Source organism: Elaeis guineensis, chromosome 10 (assembly GCF_000442705.2).
Source record: "Elaeis guineensis isolate ETL-2024a chromosome 10, EG11, whole genome shotgun sequence".
In the NCBI taxonomy this organism is placed as follows: Eukaryota; Viridiplantae; Streptophyta; class Magnoliopsida; order Arecales; family Arecaceae; genus Elaeis; species Elaeis guineensis.
In genome coordinates, this window is record NC_026002.2 from 56,265,935 (window position 1) to 56,291,845 (window position 25,911).

The 25,911-nt window shown below is 44.3% G+C and overlaps 1 pseudogene; it reads right to left on the minus strand.

Annotated features, from left to right (window-relative positions):
• The window catches only part of LOC105035633 (E3 ubiquitin-protein ligase UPL4-like), a 164,460-nt pseudogene extending 139,305 nt beyond the window's left edge, over positions 1-25,155 (minus strand).
• Positions 25,156-25,911: the final 756 nt, after the last annotated feature.

Sequence of the window (25,911 nt, forward strand, 5' to 3'; positions counted from 1 at the left end):
TTGTTTGGATTATCCTGTAGATGTAGGATAGTGCCAAAGACATGTAGATATACAACTTTTAATTAAAATGAAATTATTGGTAGTACATCCGTAAGTTCTCCGAGCTCCATGGTCGCGGGAGGTCGGCTCCTCCGAGCTCCTTAAGATAATAAGTTCCGGGCCGGACTACTTCTTTGACCTCATACGGGCCTTCCCAGTTTGGGGCGAGTTTCCCTCGATCCTGAGGTTGCGAGACAGCGGCTCGTCGAAGCACTAGATCTCCTGCTCTAAAGACTTTGTTCCTGACCCGAGAGTTGTAATAGCGAGCGACTTTCTGTCTGTAGGCTGCCATTCGAACCTGAGCTATCTCCCGCCTTTCTTCCAGCAGGTCGGGGTTGGCTTTAAGACCTTGTGAATTTTGATGTTCGTCAAATTCCACGACTCGTGCCGACGGGAGTTTAAGCTCAATAGGGACGACGGCCTCCGTACCGAAGGCTAAAGCAAAGGGGGTCTCCCCTGTGGGCAGCCTCTGGGTAGTTCGATATGCCCACAACACATGATAAAGTTTGTCCGCCCAAGTTTTCTTCATCTTTTCGAGCCTTGTCTTAATCTCTTGTAGAAGGGTTCTGTTAGTTACCTCAGCTTCGTCGTTCGCCTGAGGATGGGCTACTGATGTGAAGTTGTGGGAGATGTTCAGATCTTCGCAGAATCCGACGAATTTTGCTCCCGTGAATTACCATCCATTATCAGTGATTAGGGTCCTAGGCAGACCGAACCTGCACACGATCGACTTCCAGACGAAATCTTGCACTTTTGCTTCTGTGATTTTTGCTAGTGGTTCGGCTTCAACCCATTTGGTGAAGTAGTCGATCGCTACAAGGAGAAACTTCCTCTGCCCAGACGCCGTGGGAAAGGGGCCAAGGATGTCCATCCCCCACTGCGCAAAAGGCCATGGGGCACTCAAGGGTGTGAGCTCAATGGCGGGCTGTCTCTGGACGTTGGCATATCTCTGGCATCGATCACACTTTCTGACATATTCAATCGAATCATGATGCATTGTCGGCCAGTAATATCCTTGGCGGAGCAACTTGTGGGATAAAGATCTAGCCCCCAAATGGTTTCCGCAGATTCCTTCATGCACTTCCCACAAGGCGTAGTCGGCTTCCGAAGGTCGGAGACATTTTAAGAGGGGCAAAGAGTATGATCTCTTGTACAATTTGCCCTCATAAAGGATGTATCGGGAGGCTTGATTTCGGAGCTTCCGAGCTTCTTTCGCATCCTGAGGGAGAACCCCATCTCTGAGATATGTTATCAGTGGGTCGATCCAGCTGGACTCGTGGTCAATTTCCATAACGGGCCGTGATTCTTCCGTACTCGGGCACTTGAGTACTTCAAAGAGAACACCTTTGGGTAATTCGGCCGGAGCCAGCGTTGCCAGCTTGGAGAGAAGGTCGGCCCTGGTATTTTCCAACCTTGGAATCTGCCTGATGTCAAAGCTGCCGAAGGCGGGGATGAGCTCTTTTACCTTTTCAAGATATTTAGCCATGCTGTCCTCCCGCACCTCGTAGTTTTTGTTGACTTGTCCCACTATTAGTTGAGAGTCGCTGTGGACCCGGAGCCGATCTATTCCCAGCTCTTTGGCGATCCTCAGTCTTGTGATCAGAGCTTCATATTCCGCTCCGTTGTTCGTTGTGGGAAACTCGAAGCACAGAGCGTACTCCACGACAATTCCCTCTGGACTGATCAAGATCAAGCCCGCACCTGCACCTGACATGTTGGAAGAACCATCCACGTAGAGGGCCCAAAAGCAATCAAAGGGTCTGCTTTTTCTTTGGGGCAGTTCGGCCGGGGTTTCAGGCCGTCAATTTCACCCTGTTCAAGTTCGGCCTCCTCTGGGATAGTACACTCCACTATGAAATCCGCCAATATCTGAGCCTTCACTGCCGGCCTGAGTCGATAGTTGATGTCAAATTCTGTGAGCTCGATCACCCATTTTGCCGTTCTCCCGGAGGCATCCGTCCGGTGTAGAATCGCCTTGATCGATTGGTCAGTGAGCAGTGTTATGGTGTGCCCTTGAAAGTAGGGTCGGAGCTTTCGGGCTGCAATCAACAGGGCGTAAGTCAGTTTTTCTAATTTAGTATACCTGGTCTCGGTGTCTCTTAGCATGCGACTGATGTAGTAGATTGGCTGTTGGACTTTGCTTCTTCTTTGACAAAGACTGCCGCGAGAGCCATAGGAGAGACTGCCAGGTATAAAAACAGTTCCTCCCCAGGCTCCGGCCTTGCCAGCAGCGGGGGTGAGCCGAGGTAGCTCCTCAGTTCTTCGAATGCCTGTTGGCACTCAGAGGTCCAACAGAAGTTCTTCAGCTGCTTGAGGATTTGAAAGAAGGGTAAGCATCGTTCGACCGACCTTGCGACAAAGCGATTTAGGGCTGCTACCCTCCCTGTAAGGCGCTGAACCTCCTTTATCGACTTCGGGGCGGCCATCTCCTGGATGGTGCAAATTTTTTCTGGATTGGTCTCAATCCCACACCCCGACACCATGAAGCCCAGGAACTTTCCCGAGGCTACTCCGAAAGTGCATTTAGTCGGGTTCAACTTTATTCTATATTTTCGGAGAGCGTCAAAGGTCTCCTCGAGGTCGGCGATGTGATCCATAGAAGATTTGCTTTTTACAAGCATATCGTCCACGTAGACCTCCATGTTGCGGTCGATCTGCTCCTTGAAGATTTTGTTCACCAACCGTTGGTAGGTTGCGCCTGCATTTTTTAGGCCGAAAGGCATAATCCTGTAACAGTAAAGGCCACGGTTAGTAATGAAAGCGATCTTTTCTTCATCTTTCGGTGCCATCCTGATTTGATTATAGCCGAAGAATGCATCCATAAAGGTAAGGAGCTCATGGCCCGAGGTCGCATCCACCAGTTGATCGATTCTGGAAAGGGGGTAGCTATCCTTCGGGCAGGCCTTATTCAGCTTTTTGAAGTCTATGCACATCCTCCACTTGCCGTTTGCCTTTTTGACTAGGACAACGTTGGAAATCCAATCAGGATAATTGACTTTCCTAATGAATTCGGCCTTAAGGAGTTTGTCTACTTCTTCGGCTATCGCCTTCTGCCTCTCTGGTGCATGACCTCGGATTTTCTCTTTCATCGGTCGATGCTTTGGATCGACGGCCAGACGGTGGTCCATGACTTCCGTGTCAATCCCCGGCATGTCTGCTGGAACCCAAACGAAAATGTCCGCATTCTTTCATAAAAAATTGATGAGATGCGTCCGCACCTCCTCCCCCAGGTTGGAGCCAATCATCGCCACATGCTCCACGTTTCCGTCGTTCAGAGGGATCGGCACCAGATCTTCGATTGGGCCGCCCCTCTCTTCAGTGAGGTCGTCGCGGGCATCCAACCCGTCAACTGGACAGGGGTCGGACTGGTCGCTTCTTTGCAAGGCTATGTTGTAGCAGTGTCTGGCCAGGGCTTGGTCTCCTCGGACCTCTTCGATCCCCTGGCTGGTGGGGAATTTCAACTTCAAATGGTAGGTTGATACAATGGCTCAGAGAGCATTGAGGTCGGGTCGGTCGAGGATTGCATTGTAGACTGACGGCGCCTTCACCACCAGGAAATTCACCAGAGCCCTGGATTGCCTTGGATATCGACCTACGGCCACAGCCAAAGTTATTATTCCCTCCGTCGGAATAGCGTCACCAGTAAACCCTACCAGAGGTGAGCTAATTGGCCTCAAATGGCCGTCAAGGATGGATATTCTTGAAAAAGCATCGTAGAACAAAATATCGGCCGAACTTCCATTGTCGACAAGGATGTGGCGGACGTCATAATTTGCTATATTCAAGGAAACTACAACTGCGTCGTTGTGAGGGAATTGAACTCCCTGAGCATCTTCTTCAGTAAAGGTTATGGGCTCCTCAATCTTTTGTCGCTTGGGGGGTACGGCCAGTGCGTCGGTTGCTTCTTGCCGGGATCCTCCTGAGATGGTGTTGGCAAAATCCATCGGAGGCTGATCGTCCGACCGCCCCATGCTGGCGACCATTGCCAGAGGATGTGGGGCCTGGGAAACCAGAGGCGAGATCGGGGCCCGAGACATGACTGCGGGGGCCGTGGGTCGCCGTGTGGATGCTTCGCGAGAAGACATCGGGCGTGGATCCAGTGGGGGAAGGAGGAGCGGATGTCAGAGAAGATAACCAGAGGCGGTTTCGTTGAGTGCTCCTTTAAGAACAAGGGTACTGTGGAGGTTCAGGGCCCTCCTTCTAGCACCAATCCTGTTGATGCAAGAATTCGCTTATGCCGGAGAAGCTGGAGTCGCGGTCGCCGTCGGGACCTGCAAAAGAAGTCTAAACCGGAGGTGGGGTTGCTCCGGCAAGACCCTCCGACGCTCAAGTCAGTTCTCTGCCTCAACAAGAATGGAGTGCTCGAACAAAAATTTTAGCAGAGTTTCTAGGTAAAAATGAGAGCTTAGAGAATAACGTATCTGGGGTCCCCCTTTTATAGGTGGAGGGAGTAACAGACTGATAGCAATGTCTGTAACTGTCTGGCAGTGGGCTGTCCAGAGTCAGGGGAAGTTTGTTGCGAAGAGTAGTGGGGTGGAATCGTGGCTATCACTGGGACAGGCCACGTGGAGTCTGTCGCGGGGAGTGGAGCGGCATCTGTTGTCGCAACTTGCCAGAGGATGGAAGAATCGCATGGTATCCATCGCAAGAAGTGGAGCAGGATCATGGGCATCATAGCGGTTTGTCAGGGAGTAATGGAGCCGCGTAGAATCCATCGCAGGAAATGGAGCAGAGTCGTGGCCGTTACTGCGGCCCACCAGGGAGTAATGGGGCCGCACGAAATCCGTCGCAGGAAGTGGGGCAGGATCGTGGCCGTTGCTGCGTCATGCCAGGGAGTGCAGACCTGTCGGCTGAAGTTCGGTTGGAGTGTCTGGCGGAGAGGGGAGGTTAGCTATCCGTTTGAGAGGAGCCCAAAGTCTGACTCCCGTAAGAGTCCGAACGAAGTCTTCCTTCAGCCGAAGTTGGGGATGAGGTCCGGCTCCCATGAGAGTCCGGACGGAGTCTTCCCATAGCCAGAGTCAGAGACGAGGTCTGGCTCCCGTAGGATCCGGGGCGAGGTCTACCTGCACTCAAAGTCAAGGGCGAAGTCCGGCTCCCTTAGGAGTTCGGACGGAGTTTACCAGCAGTCAAAGTCAAGGGCGGAGTCCGACTCTCATAGGAGTCCGGGCGAAGCCTTCCAGCAGTTGAGGTCGGGGATGGAGCCCAGCTCCCGTAGGAGTCCGGGCGGAGTCTGCTTGTAGTCGGAGTTGTGGGCGGAGTCCGACTCCCGTAGGAGTCCGAACAAGGTCTGTCTGCAGCCGGAGTCAGGGATGAGGCCCGGCTCCCGTAGGGGTCCGAGCGGAGTCTTCCTGCAATTAAAGTCAGGGGCAAAGTTCGGCTCCCGTATGAGTCCGGACGAAGCTTACCAGCAGTTGAAGTTGGGGACGGAGCCCGGCTCCCGTAGGAGTCTGGACGGAGTCTTCCTTGCAGTTGGAGTTGTGGGCGGAGTCCGGCTCCCGTAGGAGTCCGGACAAGGTCTGTCTGCAGCCGAAGTCGGGAACGAGGCCCAGCTCCCGTAGGGGTCCGGGCGGAGTCTTCTTGCAATTAAAGTCAGGGGCGAAGTCCGGCTTTCGTAGGAGTCCGGACGAAGCTTACCAGCAGTTGAAGTTAGGGACGGAGCCCGGCTCCCGTAGGAGTCCGGGCGGAGTCTGCTTGCAGTCGGAGTTGTGGGCGGAGTTTGGCTCCCGTAGGAGTCCAGACAAGGTCTGTCTGCAGTCGGAGTCGGGGATGAGGCCCGGCTCCCGTAGGGGTCCGGGCGGAGTCTTCCTGCAATTAAAGTTAGGGGCGAAGTCCGGCTCCCATAGGAGTTCGGATGAAGCTTACCAGCAGTTGAAGTTGGGGACGGAGCCCGGCTCCCGTAGGAGTCTGGGTGGAGTCTTCCTTGCAGTTGAAGTTGGGGATGGAGCCCGGCTCCCGTAGGAGTCCGGATGGAGTCTTCTTGGCAGTTGGAGTTGTGGGCGGAGTCTGGCTCCCGTAGGAGTCCGTACAAGGTCTGTCTGCAGCCGGAGTCGGGGACGAGGCCCGGCTCCCGTAGGGGTCCGGTCGGAGTCTTCCTGCAATTAAAGTCAGGGGCAAAGTCCGGCTCCCGTAGGAGTCCGGACGAAGCTTACCAGCAGTTGAAGTTGGGGACGGAGCCCGGCTCCCATAGGAGTCCGGGCGGAGTCTTCCTTGCAGTTGAAGTTGTGGGCGGAGTCTGGCTCTCGTAGGAGTTCGGTTGGAGCCTTTCAGCAGCTGAGGTTGGGAACGAAGTTCGGCTCCCATAGGAGTTCGGACGAAGTCTCCCTGTAGCCGGAGTCGGAGGAGACTCGCAAGGGTTAATCCCGTTGAGAACTTCGGCTGAGGGTATTTTGTACCCAACAGAAGCAAAGTTCCAGTTCTAGCATTAGGAATCATGAACCTTGTAATCAATTCTCGAAACATAATTCTGAGTGAATGTCACTATTGTCCAAGCTTTTTATTAAATATTATTTCTGTAGGCCTTTTGGCCATGAACGGTTATCAATTTTTAATAAAAAAAAATATTTGCAATATCATTTTGAATGGTGTTATAATGTTTGTTGGATAACTTAATAATGGAATTTACTTTCTATCACAACCTGTTAATGTGGTTCAAATCTCTGGTAAATGCCCTAGAATAGATTATATGTCAGAAGTCTACCTTTGGCACTGTAGGCTAGGTCATATCAATAAAAATAGGATAAACAGGTTGGCTCAAGAAGGAATTCTTGAAGTAAGTGATTGTGAATTACTTCCAACCTGTGAGCCATGTCTTCTTGATAAAATGATCAAGTCACCTTTCACTGAAAAAAGGTGAGCGAGCCAGCGAACTCTTGGCTCTGGTACATTCTGATGTATGTAGACCCATGAGCTCAAGTGCAAAAGATGGATATTTCTACTTCATAACCTTCACAGATGACCTATCGAGGTATGGATATGTCTATTTAATGAAGCATAAGTCGGAGTCATTTGAAATGTTCAAACTATTTCGAAATGAGGTAGAAAAACAAACTAGAAAGTGTATTAAAACTCTTCGATCTGATCGAGGAGGTGAATACCTTTTCAATAATTTTCTGACATATCTTGGAGAGAATGGAATTCTCTCTCAGTGGACACCTCTTGGAATACCACAGCATAATGGTGTGTCTGAAAGGAGGAATCGGACCTTGTTGGACATGGTTCGATCCATGATGGGGTTTGCTGGTCTGCCGATCTTCCTCTGGGGATATACGCTCGAATCGGCTTGTTACCTTCTAAATAGAGTTTCGAGTAAGTTTGTAACTAAAACGCCATATGAGATATGGATAGGATGTAAGCCAGTACTCTCGCATCTTAGGGTTTGAGGGTGTCCGGCTTATGTTAAACATTTAATTACGGACAAGCTTGGACCTAGGTCTGACAAGTGTAATTTTATAGGGTACCTAAAAGAGACCAAAGGGTATTACTTCTACCTAGCTGATGAGCAAAAAGTGTTTGTCAGACTTAAGGCAATCTTTTTGGAAAAGGAGTTTCTTGGTGAAGGGACTGTTGCCTCTAAGATCGAACTTGACGAAGTTCGATAGCTAAAAAAACTGACACAAGTTGCTGAACCTGAACCGGATTTGATTAGATCAGATCCAGAGCCCATTGTTCAAGCATCCTTAAGGCGATCTAGTAGAGTACCATGTCAACCGGACAGATACTATGGTTTCTTGGTCCGAGATGAAGATCCTATCGAACTTGATGAAAATGATGAGGATCCGATCACCTACATGGATGCAATGCAGAGACCCGACTTTGAGAAATGGCTAGAGGCCATGAAATCTGAAATGGAGTCCATGAAGGTCAACGATGTGTGGACATTGGTTGACCCACTCGAAGGAGTAAAACCCATAGGGTGTAAATGGATCTTCAAGAGGAAAAGAGGCACAGATGGAAAGGTGGAAACCTATAAAGCCCGTCTGGTTGCCAAGGGATATCGTCAACATTATGGCATAGACTATGACGAGACATTTTCTCCTGTGGCAATGCTCAAATCCATTCAGATTATGCTTGCGATAGCTGTCCATCTGGACTATGAAATCTAGCAGATGGATGTGAAGACAGCTTTCCTAAATGGAGAGCTGGATGAAGAGGTGTATATGATACAACCTGAAGGATTCACATCCATAGATGAGTCTAAGGTGTGCAGGCTACAGAGGTCCATTTATGGACTTAAGCATGCATCACGGAGTTGGAACATATGTTTTGATAAGATGATCAAGACGTATGGCTTCGTTAAGAATGGAGAAGAGCCATGCATTTATAAGTGGGCTAATGGTCCAGTAGTAGTATTTTTTGTATTGTATGTGGATGACATTCTCTTAATTGGGAATGATGTCCCTGCATTACAGGGAATAAAAATTTGGCTGTCGTCACAGTTCTCCATGAAGGATCTGGGAGAAGCTTCCTACATCTTAGGGATGAGGATCTATAGGGATAGATCTAAAAAGTTGCTTGATTTATCTCAGTCCACGTATATTGATACTATGCTGAAGAGGTTCAGCATAGAGAATTTCAAGAAAGGCTATCTTCTCATAGGCCATGAAATTTCTCTCTCGAAGAGGGATTGTCCGACAATACCTCAAGAGAGAGAGTGTATGGGTAGGATTTCATATGCTTCGGCAGTGGGATCTATCATGTATGCCATGACATGTACACGACCAGTGTTAGGAAATGTGTCCCAAAAAGCCAATCGTCAAGCTGTTGACGGTTGAGCAACCAAGTATTGTAATTGATTTGTTAATAAATAAAATATATTTGGCATCTTCATCATAAGCTTTCATCTTCTAATGAACTCCGTTGTTATGATGAAGTCCTTAGGACTATTTAAGTTCGATAAAGAGAGGATTTATCGATTAGTCCTTAAAACTGTTCACGACCAAATGATAAGCTGTTAATAAGGACGACAGCTTCTATCAAGCATAGGTCGCTGTAGGCCATATGGGTTGGTTGTCCTCTTAACCAAGGAGTGTGGAGACACTGGTATGGCATACAGGTGAGATATAAGGATACATCATCATTGAACGTGACCAACTTTAGAGTATTCTACTGTCGAAAATGTCTCTGATGGGATATAGGTATAAGTGTCCCTTAGACTTGAGATCGCCTCAGTGACTTGCAAGCAACTCACTGTGCTTTGAAGATATAAAAGACGCAAGTTAGGGTGTCTAGAGAGAAAAATGTGAAGAAGAAGAGGGTCTTCTTCTAAGGTTTTTTGTTTTCATATCTTTCCTCCCTCCATCTTGAGTTTCCTGAGAGCGTCTCAGATCTGAAACTTCTCCTTTTACTTTCCATCTTTGAAAGAGTCCAAATCAAGAAGAAGGAGGCACCTGATCAACCGTCAAAGAAGGATCAGCGCAGTACTAGCATACTGTGCTGATTTCCTGAAGCAGAACTTCTGATCGAGATTCGTGGGCTCGTGTGGATGACTCCTAGAGGTCGGATGCGTGTGCGGCTTGCAACATCATCCTTAAGCCCGGATCAGCGAGGTTAGAGCATCTAACTTGCAAGGTAATAGATCTGATCTATTGTTTAATACATACATTAGATGTGGTATAGAAACATGTTGATATGATCAACATGTAGTTCATGCTATATTTATATATTTTAATTTTTGATTTAATGCTATGTAATAATCATATAATAGGATCTTAGATCTAGGGATTCTCTAGTTTTAGAAAATAAATTTTGATTTATTTTAGTCTTCCACTGTATGATCTTGAAAAAGTTTCAAGATCTAACCCTGAAACTCTAGATCTGGTTCCTACAACCAGATGTGGCATACTCACTAGGGGTTGTGAGTAGATACCAATCTGATCCAGGAGAGAATCACTGAAAGGTTGTTAAAATCATCCTGAAGTATTTAAGAAATACTAAGGACCAGTGGCTTGTTTATGGTGAATCGGACTTGAGACTTATAGGGTTTACAGACTCTAGTTTCTAGTCTGATCACGATGACAGCAAAAGTGTGTCGGAATTTATTTTTATCCTTAATGGTGGGGCTATCTGCTGGAAAAGTTTCAAGCAGCACACAGTGGCTGATTCAGTTTGCGAGATGAAGTATGTTGCTGCATCAGATGCTGCCAAAGAAGCGGTGTGGCTGAGAAAATTCATCACCGAGCTCGAAGTAGCACCCTCCATTGTTGGTCCAGTTTTGCTCTACTGTGACAGCTCTAGAGCCATTGCTCAGACGAAGAAACTAAAGGTACACCAGCGGACGAAGCATATTTTGTGCCGCTACCATCTCATCTGAGAAATTGTGGATCGAGGTGACGTCGATCTTTAAAAGATCGACGAGAAGGAGAACCTGGCTGACCCATTCACTAAAGTCATTGCGGTGAAGGAGTTCGACAACTACAAGTCGAAGATGGGTATTAGATACTGCACCAATTGGCTTTAGGCCAAGTGAGAGATTGTTGAAAATAGTATCCCAAAACCAATCATCAGTCTGTTGATGGTTGTGCTCATTTTTTGTATATGTACATGAATTATGAATTAATAAAAATTATTTTGATATTTTTCATCACAAAATATTTCATCTTCTAATGAACTCCTATGTTGTGGTGAAGTCCTTAAGACTATTTAGACTCGACAAAGGAGGATTTGTCGTTTAGTCCTTAAATCTGTTCGCGACCAAATGATACGTTGTTACCAAGGATGATAATGTTTATCAAGCATAGGTCATTGTGTGCCATATAGGTTGGTTGTCCTCTTAACCAATGAGTGTAGAGACACTGATATGACATACAAGTGAGATTTAAGGGTATATCTACACTGAACGTGATCTATTTCGGAGCTATTTCTGCTGTCAAGATTTGCTCCGATGGAATATGGGTATAAATATCCCTCCGACCAGAGACCTCCATGGTGACTTGCAAGCAACTCACTGCACTTAGGCACTAGACTACCTAAATTTCTAATTCAGTGACGGAAGGCTGCTGGGTGTAGTCAAGTACTTGACTTATCGGTGCGTGTGTCAAGATGGGATTGACCACTCCAGTTTAGGAGCTGTATACAGTCATGTTTCAATTTAGCAAAACTTTGACCAGGGTAGTCCTTGTGAGGAGTCACAAGACTGTTTGAGTTGAGCATGATTCGGATGATCTGATCAGGGTTGACAGTTTAACCCTGAGTCGTCCTAAACACAGGGGTCAAAAGGATGAATTATACAGTAACCATATTCATGTAGGTTCTGAGTGTTGCGATTGCGACTCTTCGACGTATCCAAACATCGGGTACCATTGCTAGATGGTCACTTCGATTAGTACAGGAATTGGTTCCTGTGCTACCGGCTTAGGTTCGAACCTGCGGGATCACACACATTAGAGGTTCCTATCTGATCTGATGGCTGATGTAGAATCTTACATGTTTGGAACTCAGTGATTGAGAATCAGGATTCTCTGATCATGAGTTCCACACATTATGGGTACCGGGGTCAAGAGTACCACTGGTTGGGACTTTTCGATCAGGGTTATATATCGATGAATTCTGATGCTTGATTGCCCATCGAATTTGGACTCAGTATTTATGAGAGATTTAATTAGTGATTTGATCACTAATTAACTCAATTTGATTGAGTAATTATTTTTGGATCAAGTCCAATTGAATTGGATTCAGTTGGGCTTGACCCGATTAGGTTAAGAGTTGACCTAATCATCAAGATGGTTTGGTCCCTGATTTGATCAGGGGTTGGGCTTAGTCAATTCTTGATTTGATTAGGATTTTATTGAGCCTATTTAAGCCTAATTTAGTTGGGTTTAAATTAGTCTAATTGGACCTAAATTATTTGGTTCAATTAGGTTAGTTTAAATAATTAAACCACTTTGACCCAATCTCCATGCGCTACCTCACTTCCATTGCACCCATTTGAATTCATGAGAAGGAACTTCTCATGAATTTTTTTCTCATGCCAAGCCCTTCTCCACACCTCACTTTAATGTGCTAAATGAATGGATAAGGATGATTGGTTGGCCATTCAAATTTAAAATAAAGTTTGAATTTGAATGGGCAATCAATCTTTGCACCTTATCCCTTTTTTTTATGCCCTATTTATTACATGAGAAAAGGTTTCTCATGAAATCACTCCATGCACAATTTAAGCCACGCCTCATGCCTTTAGTGGATAAGGGATGAGTTGGTGTCCATTTGAATTCAAAATTTGATTTGAATTCAAATGTGCAATTACTCATCTTTATCCTTTCTTTTGGATAAGACATTTGATGTTGTTATAAAAGGAGGAGAAGAGTGGGGCGTGCAAGAAGAAGATTTTTGAAGAAAAATTTTGGGGCATAAAAAGTCTTGTGCGTGAGAAGGAAGTCCATATCCTTCCAAGAGAAAATGAAAGAAAAGAAAGAAAAGTGGGTGCAAGGTTTCCAGTGAGTTTTCTAGAGTTTTAGTCTGAGGTTCGAGAAGTGAAAAAGTGAGCTACGAGTATCGTGAGCTCACAAAATCTCAGGAAGATCTTCAACATCCTCTCAAGCACGTCTGTTGATGAATCGGAGTGTCCGAAGAATCGACAGACATCGATCGAAGGAGTTCGATCAGCATCGACCGTCAAAAGGGCTCTACAACGAGCTAGTACTCGTGAGAAGTCGATCAGATCGGAAGCTTCGTGTGGATGATCCGCAGAGGTCAAACACACTGTGTGGCTGTATCGTGATGATCAGACTCTCCCGACGATGATCAGATTGCGACGATCTACTACCCGCACAAAGGTATTATATTCTGAACACATTACAGTAAAGTGTTTACTGTTTGAATTTGAAATTCAAATTTAAATGAATGCATGCTATATATCATATTTAGATCCTAGTGTAGGATAAATTCATGTTAATTAATTAGATTAATTAATATTTTTCCACTATAAAATCATAATTTTAAAAAAAAATTAAAATTACTATTTTACCCCTGCACTAAATTTTCCCCACACTAGATACCTATGAGGAGGCTATGGTGAGCCTCAGATGAGATAGGTGGGTCTGAGTCCAGACAGAATTTGAGCTGTAGTTCCTTCAAGAGAAGTTGAAGCGACAGTTAGTGTAGGTGTAGATGGAAAAGACTCAATTTTTTAATTTCAGTCGCTGAATCAGAAGAGTTGGATGAGCTTTTATTGGTTTCAAAGGAGCCCACAGGATGCGGAGGGTCTGCAATGGCTTCAAAGGGATCTGCAAAGTACGGAGGGTCCGAACGGACAATGACAGCGATCGAGGTGCAGTGGCAGGCCCAGCACGACAGCATTGGATAGTTAGCCTTGGGTATAGGATTGATTTCTATAGCACCATATGGACTTTAGATTCAAGTGGAGCACCGAACAGAGGTGGCTTCACAGGTGGAGAGGGTGTTTTGGTATGAGTTCAAAATAAAGAGGTACAAAGGGAGGAGCGACATCCCAGCACCAGGGCCAGTTTTGTACAAAGCCAGGTGGAGTAGAGTCTACAGATGGAGAGGCATGGCTCTGAAAGGACCACATCAGGTGAAGCATCAGTTGTAGAGAGTGCCGACATAGGAATGCTACAATCTCTTTAGGAAAGTCTAAGGTAAGTGATATAGCTGCCAAGCAGAAGGGAGCCTACAATAAGATCCAAGGTGGTGCCAAGAAGCAAGCAAAAATCTTCAACGATAAAGGCGGTCATCCCAAAGGTCTCTAAGAGAGCTCAGAAGCTGAAAAAAGTTGGAGGTGGTAAGGATGTTCGTACAAGGGGCTGTTAGGATATACATCGACAGCAGGATCATGCAAGAGGACATTGCCAAGTTAGCCAAGGCTTGGAAGCATCAAGATGAAGATTGTAGGAGTTGGTGTGGTGCTCTCAAGCCTTGAGAGGCCATGAAGGAGTTAGGGTGTTGACTCTGCGAGACTAGGACAGATGTGGTCTTAGGGGTTAGGATAGGAGTGGTCTTAGGATGGAGGCATGTAGCTCTGATGCGGGACAATCCTAAAAAAGAAAATCAATCCTAATAATCAAGCTCTCTTCTGTTCATCAACAACAAATCACGTCCGGCCAGGGGCTCATTATTCCCAGGACAGACAGTATAGTTGCCTATACTCTGCTCAGGAGGCGTGATTGATTGATACGAGACTAAAGCGAGATCAATCTAAATGATACAGACGAATGCCATTCGAGAGATCAGTAAACAATTAGTAATAGAAAATTTCATAAACAGATAGCAGAAATTAAACATGCTCACGAGTAGATGCAAAAAAAGAAATAAGAATGGAACGAGAGAAAATAAAACATTAAATCCGTGAGAAAATCCAAGAAGATGATAAGAATCCGGATCGTGATAGTTAAGAAACTACTCTGATTAGGACTCTTAATCTTTTAACCAAACAGATCCATCGATAAAGAACTAGGTCTTTACCAACATCGGATTAAAAAAAAAAAAATCAAAGATCAACTGTTAAGGAACGAAGGTCCTTGATAGCATATGATCTGTAGAATAAGAAATCACTCCTTCTCTCAGCACAACAGATGAAAATTCTGGAGGAGACAGATCTTCTCTTGACGGAATAGGCTTGCGTGGGTAGATGGTGGAGTCGATCAGAGTCGCAGGAACACTGAATCTTAAGTAGAAGGAATAGGATAGAAAGTGGGCCTCACACCCTCCCCTTGTGGGGCGATTTTGGGTCTCACACCCTCTCCCTCTCGGAGCGATTGACACAAGTATTTGTGGAGTTTGTAAAATCATTCATTGTTTTTCTTTCATGAAAGATACAAGGATTTATATAGGACTCTAAGGGTCCTATTTGTTTAGGAATCTCTTATTTTTACAAGAAAGAAATCAACCCTCCACAAAAAAGTAAAGCATTATAATCTACCATAGGAAAGAAATCAGCCTTCAACAAAATAAGTAGCCAAGAACTCTTAAGGAATTCTAAAGAAGAAATGGAATTTCATGTGGGTGCTTGATGCTTGACACAACTTGGCATGAGCACGGCATATGCTGGCATGCATATTCTTCTCTTGGCATGTGGAGAGTGGTGGCTCCAAAGGTGACGTGGACAAATCCAAGTATGGCCCTATGGACCCAAAGCCAAATGCATTAAAATTTATTGACTGAAAATAAATAACTGAAGTAGAATCAATTTAATGAGGCTTCTTCGATCCAAATCGAACTTAAATTATGTTGCCGATTTTTGATGGCTCTGGTGTCCGCACCAATTCTCCCGAGGTGGGAAAAACTCGACCCTGTCGAGTGTGGGTCGATTTCGCTCTGGTGACGCTCAAGTAGATCGGGATCAATGCGTTGCAGCTCTTCTCAAGTGATCCAGGTATCTTCAGACTCCGGTCGACCTCGCCATCTAACTAGATACCGCTGATAGCCTCGACTCCGGGTGGAAAGGATCTGCTCATCCAAAATTCTCTCAATCTGATCGTGTTTTGCTGACATTTTGGCTGGTGGACACTCAGGGATAGGTTCGCTCTCAAAGGTTGGTTCAGGCTCAAATGGCTCACTAGGTATCCGAGTTGGTTTTTTATAGGCGACAAGATCTGTAATGTTAAAAGTAGAGCTAATTCCAAAATCAGAAGGTAGGTCCACAACATACGCATTTGATCCGATTTTTTTTATGATCTTAAATGGACCTGCTCCTCGGGCATGTAACTTCTTCACTGTTCCGGGAGGAAACCGTTCAGACCTCAATCGAACCATCACATAGTCTCCCTCTGCAAACTCTTGAACACGTCGATGAGAATCTGCATTATGTTTATAAACTTTATTACTCATACTAATTTTTTTACTGATCTCTTTATGCAGACTCTTGACATGCTGTGCAAATGACTCTGCAGATTCGGAAATCCTAGCATGCATGGGTAGTGGGATGAGGTCTATTGGTTTTCTAGGTTGATATCCATGAACTACTTCAAAAGGACTCATGCCAATGGACCTATTAACAGAGCTATTATATGCAAATTCGGCTCGGGGCAGCAAAAGATCCCAGTTACCCATATGTTCCCCAATCAAGCAACGCAAAAGATTTCCAAGACTCCTATTAACCACTTCGGTCTGACCGTCTGTTTGCGGATGATAGGCAGAAGAAAACTTTAGTTTTGTGCCTAAAAGATGCCATAGGGTTTTCCAAAAGTAGCTCATAAATCTAACATCCCTATCAGAAACAATGGTTTTAGGCAATCCATGTAGTCTAACAATCTCATCAAAGTATATCCTTGCAACTTTCGACGCATCAGACGTTTGGCAACAGGGCAAGAAATGGGCCATTTTTGAAAATCTATCTACAACCACTAGAATGGAATCATGCTTCCTGGCTGTCCTAGGTAATCCCAAAACAAAATCCATACTAATATCTTGCCAAGGACAGTCTGGTATAGGTAAGGGTGTATATAAGTCGGTGTTTTATTTTCTCTGCTTGGCCACGGCACATGTTCTACATTGGGCAACAATTCGGGCGACATCTCTTTTCAAGCTTGGCCAAAAGAACTGGGCTTCTACCAACTCTATAGTTTTATTCCTACCAAAGTGTCCAGCTAATCCTCCAGCATGTAATTCTCAAACTAAAAAATCTCTCAAAGATGTACGGGGGATACACAGCCTAGTTTCTCTAAATAGGTAACCATCCTGAAGGGTATATTCACTACGTTCTCTAGATGGCCCCTTACGTAAAGCGGTAAGTATGTCACCAAAATCTGGACACTCCTCATAATTTTCTTTAATCTTATCAAAACCAACAACTTCTATACTAACGGTGGACAGCAAAGTATGACGACGACTCAGGGCATCAGCAGCACGATTCTCTACACCTGCACGGTGTTTCAAAACAAAAGTATAGGCTTGCAAAAACTCGACCCACCTACCGTGTCTATGATTCAATTTCTTTTGAGAATTCAGGAATCTAAGGGCCTCATGATCAGAGTACAAAACAAATTCTTGCGGTAGCAGGTAATGCCTCCAATATCTTAAAGCTTGAATTACCGCATAAAACTCCTTATCATAGGTAGAATACTTGAGTTTAGAATCGTTAAGTTTCTCGCTAAAGTATGCTACCGGATGACCTTCTTGACTAAGGACACCACCAATCCCAACTCCTGACGCATCGCACGCTACTTCAAAAACCTTAAAAAAATCAGGGAGACGTAAGATTGGGGCATGAGTCATCTTGTCCTTAATGTCTAGAAAGGCTCTATTGGCTGCCCTAGTCCATTCAAAATTTTCCTTTCTAATGCAGTCAGTGATGGAAGCGACTATGGTGCTAAACCCTTTTATGAACCTACGATAAAAAGTTGCTAATCCATGAAAACTCTGCACGTCATGCACACTCTTGGGCACCGGCCACTCAACTATTGCTCTAATCTTTTCAGGATCAGCAGATACACCATTGGGGGTAACAACAAAACCTAAAAAGATGATATGGTCTGTCATAAAAGCGCACTTCTTAGGATTAGCATACAAGCTTTCTGTTTTAAGAACTTGACACACTCTTTGGAGGTGATCTAAATGGTCTTCCCTAGTTCGACTATAGATCAAAATGTCATCAAAATATACGACTACAAATACTCCTATAAATGGTCGTAGTACTTGGGTCATCAACCTCATGAAGGTACTAGGGGCATTAGATAATCCAAATGGCATCACCATCCACTCATATAAACCATTTTTTGTCTTGAAAGCAGTTTTCCACTCATCTCTCGGTCTAATCCTTACTTGATGGTAACCACTCTTAAGATCGATCTTAGAAAAGATAGTGGATCCGGCCATCATATCTAACATGTCATCTAACCTAGGGATGGGAAAGCGATACTTAATGGTGATCTTATTAATGGCACGGCTATCTATGCACATCCTCCATGTACCATCCTTCTTTGGAGTCAGTAGTGCAGGAACCGCGCAAGGACTCAAACTCTCCCTCACAAATCCTTTTTTTATCAGCTCTCCAACTTGTCTTTGTAGCTCAGCATGCTCATTAGGGTTCAACCTATAGTGGGGCAAGTTGGGTAGGGTAGATCCAGGAACTAAATCAATGGCATGTTGAATGTTTCTCATAGGCGGTAAGTAATCTGGAAGATCCTCAGGAAAGACATCATGAAACTCAGCAAGAAGGCTAGCTACTTCCTTAGGATAATCCACCTTAGAATCCTCATGAACTTCTCTAGCAACAAGCATCCAAACTGGTGATCCTTCACTCATGATCGTCTCTAATTCTTTAGCACCTATCAGATTGAGGCTTTTCTTCTTAAGATTTTCTTTTGGTCCATCGCCTATCTTTCTATTAGTAGCCTTAGGTGGGGAAGGATTAATCGTGATCTTCTTACCCTGATGAGTAAAGCTGCAGGAGTTGGTACGGCCATAAATCGTAACATCATTGTCGAATAGCCAAGGCCGACCTAATATGATACTTCCGACTTCCATGGGTAAGACATCGCACCACACATGATCCTGATAGGAATGAAGCTGGATGGGCACACGACATCTAAATTTGATGGGAATAGAGGAGGAATCAATCCAAGACACACGGTATGGACTAGGATGATCTACGGGAGTTAATCCTAATCGCTTAACCGTGTCGGTGGAGATGGCGTTGATACAGCTACCGCTATCAATGATCACCTTACAAATTTTATCGCCAAATTTTATGAAGGTATGGAAAATAGAGGTCCTACGCCAGTCTTCACTTTCCTTAGTTTGGGCTAGGACATACCTAACGACTCCAAGCCTAAGGTCTGACTCAGGTGTGGCATAACCTAGGATGTCCTCAGTACTCTCAAATTGCTCGGCTAAATCTGGATCAGCTTCATAAACTTCCTCCTCAATATTTTCTAGAGTTTCTCCTTCTAATTCTTCTACGAATAATGATCGGTTGGGGCATTGTGCAGCAAAGTGACCGTAACCATGGCACTTGAAGCAATGAGATCGAGAACTACTTCCTTTTGATAACTCTCCTATAGCTCCTTTTCCTTTATCTTCTTTTCTCCCAATAGGATTTGTAAGTGGAGGTCTGTTACTAGGAGTTTGATTAATATTAGGTCTCGATCCAGAAGGGGTTACTCGGTTGGGTTCAGGACGACGGGGAGTCGAATATCTAGAAAATCTTTCAAAATCTAAGGCAAGTTGATAAGCTTGTTCCAACGTGGTTACCTCTCGCAGAAAGAGCTCACGCTGAATATCCTCTCGTAATCCAGCTCTAAATCTAGATAAGGTAACAACTCTATCTTCAGCTACTCCACATCTCATGAGGTATTCATCAAATCTTGTGATATACTCGGTGACTGATCTATTCCCTTGAGTAAGCCTCTGCCATTGATCTAAAAGTCTTTGTTGGTAAGAGGTGGGGAGGTACTTCTCTCTGAGTTTTTCTTTCATCTCATCCCAGGTTTCTATCGGATCTTGTCTTCTCTGATTGAGAAGACGCTCAACACTTTCCCAATAAAGTCGGGCTTGCCTCACCAATTTCATCCTAGCAAACCTAACTCTCCTTGCTTCAGACATTTCGTACCATCCAAAATAGTGGTCCATACCTGATTCCCAATCTAGGTACTCTCTCGGATCTAGACAACCATCAAAACTTGGGGCTTCGACTTTTACATTCCTAAGAATATGCTCATCTTGATCGAACTGGTTATGATGCGGGCGTGCCCCTATAAGTCGATCAAGTTCTAGATTCCTACCTCTTTGTCCTATAGGTAGTCGGGGAGACTCAGGTTCAGATTGTTTCTGCCTAGCTTCTTCTAATACCACTATTCTCTCATCCATGGCTTTCATAAAATTTTTCATGTCATCAAACTTTTCAGTCAGAGCATTAATGATGGCTGCTATATTGGGATCAATATTGGTGTTGGGTGGGGAAGTAGGATGTTGGTACCAGGTACCTGATCTAGTGGTCATGCAACTCTAAGATGCAGAAATAAGGTGCAATAAAATTAAAATGCTTGAAAGTAAAGTACGAAATTTAGAGTGCGAAAATTTAACTTGCGAAAATTTAAATTGCTGAATTTAAACTAAAGCCCTAATCAACCTGCTCTGATACCAAATTGATGCGGGACAATCCTAAAAAAGAAAATCAATCCTAATAATCAAGCTCTCTTCTGTTCATCAACAACAAATCACGTCCGGCCAGGGGCTCATTATTCCCAGGACAGACAGTATAGTTGCCTATACTCTGCTCAGGAGGCGTGATTGATTGATACGAGACTAAAGCGAGATCAATCTAAATGATACAGACGAATGCCATTCGAGAGATCAGTAAACAATTAGTAATAGAAAATTTCATAAACAGATAGCAGAAATTAAACATGCTCACGAATAGATGCAAAAAAAGAAATAAGAATGGAACGAGAGAAAATAAAACATTAAACCCGTGAGAAAATCTAAGAAGATGATAAGAATCCGGATCGTGATAGTTAAGAAACTACTCTGATTAGGGCTCTTAATCTTTTAACCAAACAGATCCATCGATAAAGAACTAGGTCTTTACCAACATCGGATTAAAAAAAAAAAAAATCAAAGATCAACTGTTAAGGAACGAAGGTCCTTGACAGCATATGATCTGTAGAATAAGAAATCACTCCTTCTCTCAGCACAACAGATGAAAATTCTGGAGGAGACAGATCTTCTCTTGACGGAATAGGCTTGCGTGGGTAGATGGTGGAGTCGATCAGAGTCGCAGGAACACTGAATCTTAAGTAGAAGGAATAGGATAGAAAGTGGGCCTCACACCCTCCCCTTGTGCGGCGATTTTGGGTCTCACACCCTCTCCCTCTCGGAGCGATTGACACAAGTATTTGTGGAGTTTGTAAAATCATTCATTGTTTTTCTTTCATGAAAGATACAAGGATTTATATAGGACTCTAAGGGTCCTATTTGTTTAGGAATCTCTTATTTTTACAAGGAAGAAATCAACCCTCCACAAAAAAGTAAAGCATTATAATCTACCATAGGAAAGAAATCAGCCTTCAACAAAATAAGTAGCCAAGAACTCTTAAGGAATTCTAAAGAAGAAATGGAATTTCATGTGGGTGCTTGATGCTTGACACAACTTGGCATGAGCACGGCATATGCTGGCATGCATATTCTTCTCTTGGCATGTGGAGAGTGGTGGCTCCAAAGGTGACGTGGACAAATCCAAGTATGGCCCTATGGACCCAAAGCCAAATGCATTAAAATTTATTGACTGAAAATAAATAACTGAAGTAGAATCAATTTAATGAGGCTTCTTCGATCCAAATCGAACTTAAATTATGTTGCCGATTTTTGATGGCTCTGGTGTCCGCACCAAGCTCTCTACAGACTTGAGGCCAAGTGTTGAGGATCCTGAGGGATTTTGTTGGTGCTCCAGAGACTTGAAGACATAAGATGGAGCAAGGAACTAGAGCCAAGAATGAAGACTGCAGGAAAAAAGCAGTTTCTGAGTCTTAGTTGACTCAGACTGAGACTAGGTCGACTAAGTCTCAGAGAAAATGGCCAAATAAAAAGACAGATTTCAAAAATCTGTGGCTGGCATGCAGATGAGTCAACTTAATTTTGGTTTGAGTTGACTCAGTCAAAGCAATTGAGTCAGTTCAGTTTCGTGGGTAAAACTGTGCAGATTTTCTATTTGGGGTTAGGATCGAGTTTGATCCTATGGATCTTAAGGCCTGATTTGAAAGGTCTTAAGGGGGCTAACCAAAGATTTGGACTGAGATTAAGTCCAAAAGATGAGAGCATGCAAGACTTGGGCTTGGGTGAGTGATTTCATGTATGGATTAGCCGAGAGAGTTTTGGGCTAGGGTTTTGGTCCATATATATGGGTATATATATGTGTACATTGTAATCCTAAACTGATAGTGGAATCAAATGTGCTCTTTTTTTTCTCTCTCTATCTCTCTCTCTAGTTTTGCACATCGCCCAAGGCATCACCTATGCTCCCTTCCCTAGAAGGGGGTGGGCGGTATCTAGATTCAAGTCTGAATCTAGGGCTTGATGTTTGCTATCCCTAAAGAGTCTGGATCATCATGGACTCTTGTAAAGAGGGATCCATCACTGATATCCTCAGATCCACATGAGAGAAAAGTGATCCTTCAACATGGAAAGGTCGAGATAACTAATCAAACTCTTCTATAGGGCTTGAAATGTAGGTTAGATCATGTCAAGGGATCATGGGTGATGAGCGTCATCATGGCTCTGAGTTTACTGAGCCATGCAAAGAATACCCACCAACGAGACCCCCTTCAACCTCTCCTTCAGGACGGAGGTGATCTTCCCAGTGAAAATCAGACTTCCTTCATTGTGAGACAAGAACTATGATGAACAAAATAACCCACAATGGCTCCAAGCAAATTTGGATTTACTCAAAGAAGTCCAAGAAAAAGATTGAGTGAGGATGGCAGCCTATAAATATAAGGTTGTGTGATACTATAACTCTCGAGTCTAAGGAAAAACATTCAGGGTTGGTGACCTGGTGCTGCACCTAGATGAGATGTCTCAGTCAAACAAATGTAGAAAGCTATCTTCCAATTAGGAAGGTCCTTACTAAGTAGATAAGGTCATCAGGCTCGGAACCTACTACTTGAAGCAGCTAGATGGGACATCGCTACAACGGCCTTGGAACTCAGACAGCTTGTGAATGTATTACCAATAGTGTAACAACCTCTTTTTCAATAAAAAGTAATTTTCTTTCAAAAATTCATAAATTTTGTATATGCTCATAAGACCTTGTTCCACTAGTGACAACATTTGGGTCGAAGATCTCAGCGACCAAGAAGCAAGGGCTAATCTATAAGGATCTTTGGAGGCCCCTCCTATGAAAGCAAGCTAAGCTAATAGAAATCTTGATCATGCAAGAAGTAAAGGCTAACCTATAAGGACTCTCGGAGCCCATCAATCCAAGTCAGGATCGAAGACCTTGACGATCAAGAAGCGAGGGCTGACCTACAAGGACACTCAAATGCCCCTTATACGAAAATAAGTAGAATTGACAGAAATCTTGATCGTATGAGAAATGAGGGCTAATCAATAAGGACCCTCAAAGCCCAACCTCTCGTATGAAAGTGAGCTGAGTCGACAAAAATCTTGATCGTGTGAGAAGTGAAGGCTAACCTTAAGGATCCTCGAGCCCACCGATCCAAGTCAGAACCAAAAATCTCAACAATCAAGAAGTGAGGCCTAACCTATAAGGACTCTCGAAGGCCCTCATATGAAAGTGAGTTGAGCGATGAAAATTTTGGTCATGCGAGAAGCAAGAGCTAACCTATAAGGACCCTCAGAGCCTATCGATCCAAGTCAAGGCTGAAGACCTCGGCGACCAAGAAGTGAGGGCTAACTTATAAGGATACTTGGAGGCCCCTCGAAGGTCTCTTATACAAAAGCTAGCTGAGCCGATGAAAATCTTGATCATATGAAAGCGAGGGTTAACCTATAAAGACCCTTGGAGCCCACCGATCTAGGTCAAGGTTGAAAATCTCGACGAACAAAAAGCAAGGGCTAACCTATAAGGATCCTCGGAGGCCCCTCATATGAAAGCGAGCTGAACTGATAGAAATCTTGATCGTGCAAGAAGTAAGGGCTAATATATAAGGACCCTTGGAGCCCATCAATCGAGGTCAGGGGTCGAAGACCTTAGCGACCAAGAAGTGAGGGCTAACCTATAAGGATCCTTGAAGGCCCCTCATATGAAAGTGAGATGAGCTGACAAAAATCTTGATCATGCAAGAAGTGAGGGCTAATCTATAAGGATCCTCGAAGCCCACCGATTCAAGTTAAAATTGAAGATCTCGGTGACCAAGAAGCGAGGGCTAACCTATAAGATCTCTCGGAGGCCCCTCTTGGGAAAGTGAGATGAGCTAACAAAAATTTTGATCATGTGACAAGGGAGGGCTAACTTATAAGGACCTTCAAAGCCCACATATACAAATCCTTGCTAAAAATCATGACGGCCAAAGTCACGAAGGACAAAATTGGGTAGCAAAAACCCTCCATAGGACAAATCACAAAATCTCACTGGAACCTAACATGGACTTAATCAAATCCAAAAACTACTGCCGACTATGGGTTGACGAGAACTTGAAGGATCTTAGCCGGCCAAGGGTCGTAGGGTAAACAGGCGCTCAAAACAAATTGACAATACTACCTAGACTACTACACCGAGATAGCATCGAAAAAATATTACCAATAGAGCACAACACAATAGTTCAAATAAGTTTGTTTCATTAAAATCCAAAGGTTGGATCCACTGATTACAATGCTCAATAAATAATGGGCAACCCAAAAAATATATACATGAACATGTACACTAGCAACTACGACCCTATGCTTTGGGAGGAGCACCCTCTAGGGACCATCTTTGGCCTGGGAAGGCCCTTTGTCCATCGAGCCACCAATGTCATTGGCTGGATCCGAAGCGTTGTCCACCAGATCCAACATGACATCAAATGTAGGGAAATTAGAATCATCTGGAGGTGGAACTTCATCGAGGTCAACACTAATCCCTGGGAGGAGCCACTTGACCACAGACTTACACTTCTTGAAGCCAACCTGATAACCCAAAAGGGATACTTCTAGTATGCCATAAATGAGCTTGACTTGGTTGGCAATGGATCTTGCCGTCTTTCATTCAATTCTATCCTCGGCAGCCCTAATTGATGCCTCGCATGTGGTCACCCTTTTTGTGAGCTCCACCACAGTCGACTTCCCCTTATCGACTAAATTCTTTAGGGCAGTGATCCTTTCTCAAGCTATGTGGAGCACATTTTGGAGTTGAACAACCTTCTCGATGGCACCCCACTTGGCTTTTTCGACTATCTTAGTCAAACTGACCAAGTGTTCCAAGGTGGCAATTCTTCCCCGAGCTATGTGGAGCTCATTTCGAAACCATGTGATTCTTTCTGTAGCATCCCACTTTGCCTCCTTAGTAGCTTTAGCCAATCTTGTACAAACCTCGACCGATCGAGTTCTCTCTGAAGCATACACTTTGTTGGTTTTTTTGATATTCTCCCTTAAGTGCTTTACCTCCGCCAAGGCCTCGATACAAACCTTCTCTTTCTTTAAAAGCCTTTACTCTACTTTAAAGGCCCTATTCTTGGCCTTGTGAGTCTCTTTTTTGAGAACATCAATTCGAACACCGATAGGCCAAGCCATGGTAAGGGTTCAACACGAGGGCAAATGATAGTGCTTCCACAAAACCCACACCAGCTAGACTACATGGAGATAAAACATGGGGGCGACAAAAATCAAAAGAAATAGGAGGAAACCTCAAAGGTAAAAAAGCTTTTTCATTAAGTAAAATGTTCATCTTTTACATGATAGACTGAACAAGAAAAAGTGAAAGCTACAAGGAATCTAGGAACCTAAACCTAACTAGAGGTGTCTACAAACTTGGATTCAGGATCGACTGAGAAAATTGGAGTGACTATCAATGGCTGGTCAGTCTCATCGACGGGTGTTGGCATCGAAGAGGGTGGCTCCCCAGTGACCACAAGTGCAAGCTGTAGTGGCGCTTTGATGGACACGGATTGATCAACTTCTTCTTCTCCATCCAAAAAGGATAGATCTTGATCAGGGTAGCGGGATGACACCTGTTGGCGGCAGACTCCTACCCGATGATGAAGGCTTCCTCATCAAACTTGATCTTCTTGTTAAAAAATTCTTGCGATACGTGGAATGCCTCTACGGCCAAGTGGCACCTCGATGATCTGACCCTACACCTTTTTCTCTGCTTTAGCGATCTTCTATTGTGCCATTCATGTTGGGTTCTGATGGTGAGTGAAAGGACTAGGAGTTTAAAATTTTCATTTGAAATACCTGATGCACCGAAAATCCTAATGCCCAAAAACCCTTGACTATAATAATCAAAGCATAATTAATATAAATTAGGATAAAAAGAATATCAATAGT